The sequence below is a fragment of the Protopterus annectens genome, chromosome 8.part0 (genome assembly GCF_019279795.1).
Source record: "Protopterus annectens isolate FY-2018-M chromosome 8.part0, PAN1.0, whole genome shotgun sequence".
NCBI classification, from domain to species: domain Eukaryota; kingdom Metazoa; phylum Chordata; order Ceratodontiformes; family Protopteridae; genus Protopterus; species Protopterus annectens.
The window spans coordinates 1,595,988,327-1,596,000,053 of NC_056741.1; positions in this window are offsets into that span (position 1 = coordinate 1,595,988,327).

Consider the following 11,727-nt stretch of genomic DNA (forward strand, 5'->3'; position numbering starts at 1 on the left):
AAAAAAAAAAAAAAAAAAAAAAAAAAAAAAAAAAAAAAAAAAAAAAAAAAAAAAAAAAAAAAAAAAAAAAAAAAAAAAAAAAAAAAAAAAAAAAAAAAAAAAAAAAAAAAAAAAAAAAAAAAAAAAAAAAAAAAAAAAAAAAAAAAAAAAAAAAAAAAAAAAAAAAAAAAAAAAAAAAAAAAAAAAAAAAAAAAAAAAAAAAAAAAAAAAAAAAAAAAAAAAAAAAAAAAAAAAAAAAAAAAAAAAAAAAAAAAAAAAAAAAAAAAAAAAAAAAAAAAAAAAAAAAAAAAAAAAAAAAAAAAAAAAAAAAAAAAAAAAAAAAAAAAAAAAAAAAAAAAAAAAAAAAAAAAAAAAAAAAAAAAAAAAAAAAAAAAAAAAAAAAAAAAAAAAAAAAAAAAAAAAAAAAAAAAAAAAAAAAAAAAAAAAAAAAAAAAAAAAAAAAAAAAAAAAAAAAAAAAAAAAAAAAAAAAAAAAAAAAAAAAAAAAAAAAAAAAAAAAAAAAAAAAAAAAAAAAAAAAAAAAAAAAAAAAAAAAAAAAAAAAAAAAAAAAAAAAAAAAAAAAAAAAAAAAAAAAAAAAAAAAAAAAAAAAAAAAAAAAAAAAAAAAAAAAAAAAAAAAAAAAAAAAAAAAAAAAAAAAAAAAAAAAAAAAAAAAAAAAAAAAAAAAAAAAAAAAAAAAAAAAAAAAAAAAAAAAAAAAAAAAAAAAAAAAAAAAAAAAAAAAAAAAAAAAAAAAAAAAAAAAAAAAAAAAAAAAAAAAAAAAAAAAAAAAAAAAAAAAAAAAAAAAAAAAAAAAAAAAAAAAAAAAAAAAAAAAAAAAAAAAAAAAAAAAAAAAAAAAAAAAAAAAAAAAAAAAAAAAAAAAAAAAAAAAAAAAAAAAAAAAAAAAAAAAAAAAAAAAAAAAAAAAAAAAAAAAAAAAAAAAAAAAAAAAAAAAAAAAAAAAAAAAAAAAAAAAAGCCATTTTAGTATGGGAACTATACCCATTATTTTTCTTGGTGCCTCTGTCGAAAGTACACTTGAGGGTAATCCCTTTGGGTATATCTAAGCGATCTCCCATCCATTGTCAAGATTTTTGAACAAGGCCAGCGAGGTGCTCTTGCCTCACATGTACCGACTTTTGTTCAGCATAGGAGTCTTTGGGTGATGAATCTATTCCTCCAGCACGCCCCATAATAGCCGCGTCATGTTTGCCCCTTCTGTGGCTCTGATGCATCTAGATTTTTGAGGTGAAGCATATTCATCAAACCTAGTCGATACTTGTATAAAAGAAGTGTCACCTCTGAGTTAGTGTGTTTACCGAATGAGCTGAGTTCTTTCAGTCGGGCAGCATAGGACAGATTTTGCACTTTATCCTTTTTGGTGAGGAACTTCAGGCCTCCAGCTGCTGTATGTCTGGTCAGATACATTCAATGGGGGCATTGTACTCAATCATTGGTCTGATGAGTGATGAGTAAAGGAGACTAAGAATTCCTCCTCAAGATCTAGATATAGAGAGGTTCCTTCTACGTGATATAGGTAAGCAATGTAGAAGCACCCTAACTACTTTAGCTGGCTACAAGTGTCGAATGACAGATCACTATCATCAACCTGGGTCCCAGGTCCCTATACAACTTCTTCTGTGCTCAGTGGATTGCCACCTATTTGGTAGCTAGGGTAACCTTGTTTTTCCCCGGCGTAAGTATGATCATGCATTTGGCATTTAACTTTAGGTCGCGGCTCTCAAGCACCAAAGTTATCCGCTTCGTGAGACCCTTTCTGAAGGATATCTGTGTCGATGTATTTTCTACTATGGCTCGTTTGCAGCGTCATCTGCAAACCTTTGTCAGCCATAACCCTCCTGTGTTTGTTGTACTGAAAGTAGATGCCAACAAGAGGGGCTCAGGACTGATTCTGTGGACACCACTTGTGACAGGCTTGAGTCTGACATGGCGCCAGTATTCTTGACCCTGTGGTTCTGTCACTAGCTAGCTCTAAAACCCTACCCTTGTGATGTATGGGCTTCGACATTTAAGCTGATGAGTTTTTCACGATACCCTAATGGGGCATTGCATCGAAGGTCTAGCCAGGATCGAGGTAGGCTGCATGGACTACCTTCCCCATCAATTTGGCTTCGGCGGGACTGTTTCCGGAAGTCAACTCAAGCTTTAAAAGTGCATGATCTGCTCTTTGACAGCTAAATCCAAGTTTGGATCCAAAGTCTGCAAATTCCCATGCCTTGCTTATGAGGTGGTCCATTATGATCCTCTCTATGGCTTCAGTGATAAGGCTTTGGTCAAAGCTTCAACAATGGTAATTTCCGGTACCTGGGTGGAGGCACCCGCCAGAAGTGGCACTGAAGCTGTAGCGCGCTACCCCTGGGTACTTATCCAGAGTAAGATTCTTTGATTACAAAACAGCTGTCCTGGCTGTGGGGTTTACTCCTCATTGAGTTCATGAGCACACAGCCGTGGCCACTATCAGTCCTATGGATGCTGCAGCTATTTTGGAGAGTATGCTAAGTTCTCACTCTCAGCTTATTGCTTGGGGCTGCAAAATCGCTTGTATAGTATTATCTCTCCTTGGGGAGGGGAGAGTTTGCACTGAACCTGTCAGCCAGCATAAGCTGGCAATGTCTGTAGAATTCAGCACCTTCTACATCATTTTTAAACCTATTCTATAGAGTCCGCAGCCTTCCTAGGGTTTCAAACAACATAGCTAAAGAAGGCCTTTATGATTGTCTGAGTCTTTAGCTTATTTTCTCTAAATTTGTTTTGGATGATTTTATGAGAGCCTTAGCTTTACTATGACTAAGGGTGTCTACCTTTCTTAAGCGATTTTTGGTTTCATTCCTTGTAGTAGCTTCCTCCTTTTGTTGTAGAGTTTGTTTATGGCTGGGGTCCAAACATACTTGTCATAGGTGACTCCATAGTCAGACACACTGACGTCCCACTCACCAGGCTGAACAAGGAGAGGGTCACAGTAAGCTGCCTATCGGGCGCTAGAATCCGTCACATAACACAAGCACTCGGGTCACTCCACAGCAAGTACAAATAAGACACAGTCATTGTCCATGCTGGTGTGAACGATCTGAGATGTACCTCCATGGACTACATGAAAAGAGACATAGAGGAGCTCTCTGATTATGTAGCCCAGGCAGGTATGACCCTGACTGACAGCATCCTTCCTTCATGACCCTAATTATTTGACTGACATTCATTTGGTGGGCAGTGCATTTGACTGGGAAAAAGCATTCAGGGCAAAAACCTGGGATTTGCCCTCCCCACTGTTGTGCCACCGTGAGTTGTTATATATAGTTGGGGGTGTGGCAGCCCACATCGGGGTGTGGGCGAGCCCCCCACCTATACATTTTTGTCAGTCAAATGAACTGTCGACCAAATGAATGTCAGTCATATGAAATGTCGACCATGTCAGGTAGACCCATATATATATATATATGTATATCTGTATCTGCATATATGTGTCTGTGTATATGTATCCTGGGGATGTTGATAGCTTCCACATTTTACATTTCCTATGGAAGCCAGACTGTACTTCATGATATGTTATCAATACCAGCCTGACATCATACAGGTGGGATGTAGTACTGTTAACATCTTGTGTCCATGTCATGTCATGTCAGGTCCTGGTTATGGGATCTGCAACACTTGGTAGTGTATTGCAGGGCAGACTTGTTTGGCTGTGGGGGGGTATGCCAATTCGTACAAGACGTATATTGTTTGGGGCCTCCCAACCCCATTAATGGTGCATGTGGACATATATGTTTCTGTTAATCTACCATTGCTATCTACAGATGTATGGTTATATATATATATATATATATATATATATATATATATATATATACATATATATATCTGCTTACATATATATATAACTATGTCCGTATATACCTACATAGATATATATCTGCATACATATATGTAACTTGCTTTGTATATGTAGACATATAGGTGTAGACATATATATGTGTCGATGTAGGCATTTGCATGTATATATGTTCATATATATTTATATATATCTATATATTTCTAAATATATAAATATATGCACACACACACATATATATATATATATATATATATATATATATATATATATATATATATACATATAGATATGTTGTATCTGTTTAGATATTAATATAGTTACACACACACATATATATCTAAATGTTGGTATAAAGTCTCTGTCCTGTTGCATGACTGGGCTGGATGATATGTTTCTGAAAACATTACATTTATGTATATGTGGCATGGTGTAGTGGTAAATCACTATGTCTATGGTGTGCTGCGTCCTGGGTTCGCGCCTTGCAGAGGTTGTTTTTTTTTGCTGCTGGGCAGAACACGGTCATTGGATACCGAGTGATTAAGGTACTTTTAAAACAGTTGTAAGCAGGTTTGCATCCATTTGTGCGGAGGTAAGCACGTCTAACTTCCAGTTACAGTTTCTTATCCTCAGTTAGCTTCTAAATTGCTTAACCTGTGCAGGCATTGCTTACCCCTGCACAAACAGGCTTAAACCCGCTTACTGCTGCTTAAAAGTGCTTACTGCCACTTATCCCCACACTAATTTCTTTAAAAAGAAAGAAAAAAGGGTTGATAGGAAAGTGGTGAAAAAAGGAGCACAAAGAGGGAAATACTGCCCATTTCTTCTACAGCAACAACTGTGCATATACACTCAATTTGGAGGTAGATTTGGACACTCAAACCCCTGGGAAAGGGGTGAGGACAACAATAATAAGTTGTGATGCCAATTAAACCAGATTACATGTGTCCAGTGGACACTTGTGTGGATTGGACAGCTATGTATGGGGCGTGATTTTTTTTTGTTGGAACAGATTGCCCTTTTTCTTTTTTTTTTAGGTGACAGTGGGATGTTGGGGAGAGGTAGTAAGTATATTTGGGGAGGTAGGTTGGGTAGACAAGACAACAGACAAGACACACAAGATGCATACAGGGGTGGTATATGACACATGTGGTGGGTAAACACCTTGATGGGGAGGGATGTTGGGATATGAGAAGCCCACAAGCCCCTTAGTGGTCACAGTGGGACTGAAGTCCCCACTCATGGGTAGTCACCACTGCACCTTCACAGCCCCGAAGGTGGCCATGCTGGGGGCTGAGCTGCAGAGCCAGGCTAACTCTCTAATCGCTCTAAGCAGCCCTCGAGCTGGTGTAGAAGATTACCGAACTGCTCGTTGATCGTTTTATGCACCATGACTCCGACCTGGCGATGGGTGACAGGTGACTGTCCACACCCACTCCCAGAGGGCAAGCCCCATCCCCTGAGGTGGTTCCAGCCAAAGGTGGTGCAGGATGAATGGACAGGGAGGTCCGCGGTTGGGCCCCAGACATGCTGGTGCCCAGTGCCTCGGCCAGCTGAGGTGGGACAGGTGGGTCCACTGGGACTGGGCTTCCCGAGCATGCTATAGCATTTAGATTTCAACATCATATATGGGTTAGTAATAGTCAACACATTCCAGGGTTAGGTATAACAGCCTGCATAGATATTCCCATTAACCCAGACACCAGATATGGAACAGTTGCATAGCAAACAAAACACATGCATATATGGGACCATAGTGGTAATAAGAACAGCATGCAGGTATGTTGATGGCAACATGCCAACAATGTTGGAATAATTCAATATGGCACATGCATGGGAACCATTAAAATATTTATCAAACAATTGGACATTATCAGAGTCAGTACATACCTGTTGGGGTGGGTATGTTGATTATTGTTGGAGATAAGGTGGGGGGAAAGAAAGATGTCAATTAACAAGTAGTATATTCCTGTACTCTACATTACTTTCCTAGTCAGTGCTGTTATCTGTACCTTACAAGTTTTACTACACTACCCTGTAGACTTATATTGGACAATGATATGGCTGTCAACATCATTACACATGAACCGGTTTTACCTGCAGTATACACCTCTTACCTGGTATACCTGTGGAGGAAATGTTTGTTTACACTGACTCTTTGTACACATATGCCCAGATTCCAGGTTGATATTTTGCACTATGCTATCCAACTCTTTCTGCACAGACCCTGGCCATGTGTTGACTACATGCTGGTGTGCCTGGACATATCTAGAATATTACCCTCTTCCACCTTTAGTGCCCTGACACACACATATACATGCTTTCCTACACAGTTATATTGTGTAGCACAGTGTGGGCAACAGTGACCAGTGATACTTTATTATTCAGAAAAACTGCAACACTCACAATCCCCTACAATACCAGGGTGGACAGTACCAGTGCAGGTTATATTGTTCTGTATTTCTCAGCACAGTGTTCATATCCAATGTGCCTGTAGGAGCAATGTTTGTTAGCACTAGCTGACTGTTACCACACAAGATTCCAGGTTACACATTAGTATTATGCACATACATCTCACTCTGTTACTGTACACACTCTGGTCACAGCTTGACAACATGGGAGTGTAGATAAGACATACTTGAAATATTACTCTCCTAACAGTTTTGGGGGTTGCTACAGTGACAGGTGTGTTCTCATGATGGTTGACAATCACTTGTATTCCCTGTTTGCTGGCTACACATCTGGGATCATCCCACAGACTTACCAGGGGGACAGGCAGCAGATATGGTCACATATACTGGACATTCTGGTCTGATGTGTACAGTTGTGTGGTATGAATCTGTATGCAGTCTAATTCCACTTCCAGGATTCAGATCATGGCTGTGTCTGCTGCAACTTAAACACTGTCCATCACTGTTATGTCTGCTACATTGATATTGCTATATATCTCCAATCTGCTTTCTGTCTTATTAATCCCCTGTGCTTATGCATTCTGACCTTGTATAACAACAACAGATTTCCTAGACAGTTATATGTTGTAGGACAGTGTGGGTGACAGTGATGTGTAATATCTCATTATTCAGAGCAACTGAATATCATTCTTGTATTTCTGGGCACAGTATTGGTATCTGACAGACCTGTGGGAGGAATGTTTATTAGCACTACCTGAATGTTCCCACACACAGTACCAGGTTCCATATTACTATTATGCACATACATCTCACTCTGTTACTGTACACACTCTGACCACAGCTTAACAAGTTGGGGTGTAAATGGGACATGCATGGCTTCTTAGTCACATATGGTATTGGGGAGTTGCTAGTGTGCCAGGTTTGTTGTCAATGATGTGTGTCAATCAGTTGTATTTCCTGTTTGCTGCCTATATGTCTGGGATCATCCCACTGATTTCCTAGGGGGACTGGTTGATAGGCAGTAGATATGGGCCACTTTAATAGACATTCTGGACATATCTGTACAGTTGTGGGGTATGTATGCAGACTACTACCACTGCCAGGATTTGAACCGTGGCTGTGTGTGCTAAAAATACAACGGTTCACGTCTCAGTTGCATGTGCGATTTGCTTTTTGTTGTTTGCCTTGTCCCTGTTTGCTGTCTTATGTGTCTTTCAGTTGTACTAAATGGCCTCTGGGGATTACACCTGTCATATACAGGCATTCCTACACATTCAATTTATGGTGCATGGTGTGGGTAACAGTGCTTAATACTACAGTACTATTACATGATTGCAAATCTACATTACCATATGATACCAGAATATACACATGCAGTCCAGCAGTTAGACTTGTATTTGTACAGGGAAGACTATGGCTGACAGTTTTCCAGATGACTGCAAACTGGGAGCCATATTGGAAAGTACATCGGACACAGTGTCTTTGGAGTTCTCACGGAAACTGATAGCTGGTGCCAGAGCCATGTTACAAGTTAAATGCCAAAATGTATAGTCATACCCTTGGGAAAAACAAAGTGGCAGCTGCATATGGTGGCAATCCACTACGCACAGAAGAGGTTTATCAGGGACCTGGGGACCCAGGTTGACAGTGGCCTTTCTTTTGACACTCACATTGCTAAAGTGGTTGAAAAACCTTCTACATTGCTTACCTGATCATGAAGGACCATCAGATCAAGGTTATTGTTCCCTATTACTCTTCACTTATCAGACCAATGATCAGTACAATGCCCCATTCGGGATGTGTCTCACCTGACACTGCAGCAATTGGAGAGACCCCAAACGCTCACCAAAAGGACACCAAAATCTGTCATATGCTGCCAGACTGAAGAAACTCCAGCTCTATTCAGTCGATACCATCTGCTCAGAGGTGACTCCAGCCTGACATACAAGGCCATGTCCAACCCAGAATTAATGGGCATGCTCCACTAAAAATCCAAATTACCAGATCCACTAGAAAGCAAGCAACTTTAAACTCCAGTTAACGGATATATAAATAGGACAGATGTTGAGGGGATAGATTTGTCACCCAGAGACTCCCTATGTTGTGAATAAAAATCCCAGTCCATGTGAGGTGAGCACCTCGCTGGTTTCGTTCAAGAGAAATCTTGACCTGTGGATGGAGATCGAGGTTTACCCTGGGAATCATCTCTGTGTCACTGCTGGACAGAGGCACAACAAACCAATGGGCACAGGCTTTAACATAGGGGTGGCGTAAGCCACAAAAACTCTGGGCTAGGCTTATAAATGCCTTAGGGCAGATAGCCTAGTATAAACCTATGAACCTATGAACCTATTTGCCTACCCCTTATGTTAATGTGACCACATATCTCCACCCTTTTCCTCTTGTATTAGCTACTGTGAGTAATCACAAAATTATTATTTTGTGAAATCACTCCCCTTCCACTACTTAAATTTATTGTCCACCCCACTATATTCCAGAGAACCAGAATAGAAAGTACCCACCATCTTTGAATCTATCTCACTCTTTTAAAATTAGTGGCTCTCCACTTGGATAACTAAAGCTTAAGTTACTCTCTTTCATTTCTAACTGCTTAGTGCATACTGCAGCTCTTTGGATACTAACCCATTTTTCCATCTTACCTTCCAAATCTACAACATCTACTCCAAGCATACCAATTATTGCAGAAACCACATTCTGCCCCTCAGTAGTTATCATGGGACTAGACCTTCTGTTTTGCTCATGGTGAGAGAAGGAGCAAAAGGACACTATTTCCTGGAAATTGTTGCTCACCAGAAAGCCTAATAACTGCTTCATTAGTACCAGCTCGGAATCTGTGCTTATATTTTGCTCCTGGTGATAGAAGGGGTAGAATGCATTGACTCCTGAGTGTTTCTGATTGGGCAGTAAGTGTCTGTTTGACCTTGCAGATTGGTCTTGTTGCTATACAAGGTATCTTCCAGGAAAAGGCTACAGCAAGCCTACAGACCCTTGCATTATCTGGGACAAGTCTGTTGATCACAAAACATCCTGTCACCTACTTCTCATCTTGGGATTGGTTATACTGTTTTGCTTCTGGTGAGAGAAGAAACAAAGGAGCACTGTATCTCAGCACTGTGAAGCTGTGGTGAAACCAGCACTGGTAGTAGCCAGGCAGTAGCCATTCATGCAGCTCCCCTTTTCTCATCACTCTTGACAAGCTAATTCTTTCTTTTTATGAAATGCTGCTTGATTTGCTGCTGTCTAACCTAACCTCAGAATACCTGTCTAAATACTTCATACACAAATCATCCGGGTCTACGTATTAGTTCCTCTCAAGAGTTTTGGCAGTGCCCTGTATAGACACAGACACCTTGAGTTAACATTTTTTCCGGTAAAAGCACCATTGACATTTCACCAATACCTAGTTGCACACAGGACAACTAGATTGCAGGGACAAGCACTGCCCCCAAGAGCTGAAAACCGTACACTCCTGACAATACTTTATATTCTCACTCCAACCATCTAATTAATAAAAAAGGGTGTGTTGCCATGGATATGAACTTTCCCACCATCTCCTTTACCAGCTTGGTGGAAAGGGGCATCCTGAGGAAATGTAGAAATTGACTCATGTTTACTGACAACCAGTTGATTCTCAAACTGATATGGTATGTAAGAGATGTTTTCACACAATGTCATTAGAGGCAAACTCACATAAAAGCACTCCTAATGGCCTCTGGGGATTACACCTGTCATATACAGGCATTCCTACACATTCAATTTATGGTACATGGTGTGGGTAACAGTGCTTAATACTACAGTACTATTACATGATTGCAAATCTACATTACCATATGATACCAGAATATACACATGCAGTCCAGCAGTTAGACTTGTTTTGTCAGGATATTACACTTTTATTGCCATACAAACAATATGAGACTCTTCCTGCCATATTCTCTAGTGTATGCAGTACTTGCCTTGAACAATACAGGTTTTATACTAGCAATTAATTTGCTACTACTTTTATTTTTATTTCCCATGACAGTAAAAGCATTGAGTATTACTGACCTGCCTCGCGTCACAACTGTGCTATGCGGCAGATATGGGCCTCCTGGTTTGCGGCCCGCTCCATTGCAGCTGTGGGGGACATAAGAGGAATATTTAGCCATACCTATCCATGATACCCCTATAAGAGCTGGCACTTATTACACACATACTGGGGTGATACTTACACACGTCTGGTATATCCACTGATGCTCTAGCCTCTTGGAGCCACTCCTCCAAGAGGTTCCCCTTCTGCCGCTTCAGGTCAACATAGTGGTGCTTGACCTGCTTACCACCATTTTGGGGTTCCACCTTATATTGGGAGCCCTGGTACTGTCCCTGCAGCAGTCTCTGTGCATGGTCTTTAACTAGGAGTCCCGCCATGACCTTGGATCCTGGATGCACCAGCGCTGCACCTGGAAGCACACTCCTTCTCCCCTTACTGCCATAGTGCCTGCAAGAGGAAGCTACAACCAGTTATGAGAAGTATTTACTCCTCTTGGGTTAAAGTAGGGCTGATTTCTCATACTTTTCTGTGATCGGTCAGTTTTGAAAAGGCTAAGCTATGGGCAAACCTGCTTACCTAAGGCTGGCATTGTTTAAAGGGGTATACCACTGGGCACAAAGAGTTAGCTGGTCTACACATTGGTCACACCTCCTAAGATGGCCTGTGCAATGCTTAGCATTGCTTACATTAGACCTTCATTATAATGCCTTTTTGGCATTGTGTTATCATTCACTACACCTGATATGTATGCCTGGTATCTCTGATTGATGTGTATGTACACTCTGTGGGGTCCTTGTGTTTTATTGGGGACATCAACACTCTATTACAATAACACCTCACATCTGGACTTACTGCTGTACTCCAGTTCACATATTTATGTTATGTAGTCAGTTATGGCACATATGTCTGTATACTGATGCCTTTCACAGGTTCAGTTTGGTTATACTATGGTGGGGACATGTTTACTACTACCTCATTCTTCTGCATTTCTGTGATGGCTTGGTGGGTAACTACTGGGACTATGATGTATAGGGTCCTTGGTTCGAGCCCTCCATGGCTGTTTATTTTGTTGGTGGGCAGAACAAGGGCCATTGGATGCAGAGTGATTAAGACACTTCTGAGCAGTTGTAAGTGGGTTTGTACGATGGTAAGCACTGCTAACCTGCCATTGCATCTGCTTACAGAGAGTTAGCTTTAGAATTGCTTAGCCAGTGTAGGCATTGCTTACCACCATGCAAACAGGCTTATGCCGGCTAACTAGTGCTTAATTATGTTTACTACTGATTATTTGTGCTTAGACCTGCTTACTAGTGCCTTATTCATTGTGATACTGACACCTCACATGTGCATTTACTGCAGTACTCCAGTTCATAAATATATGTTATTTAGTGGGTTATGCAACAAAAATATTGGTCATAACGGGCTTTTTGCCATGTAAAAT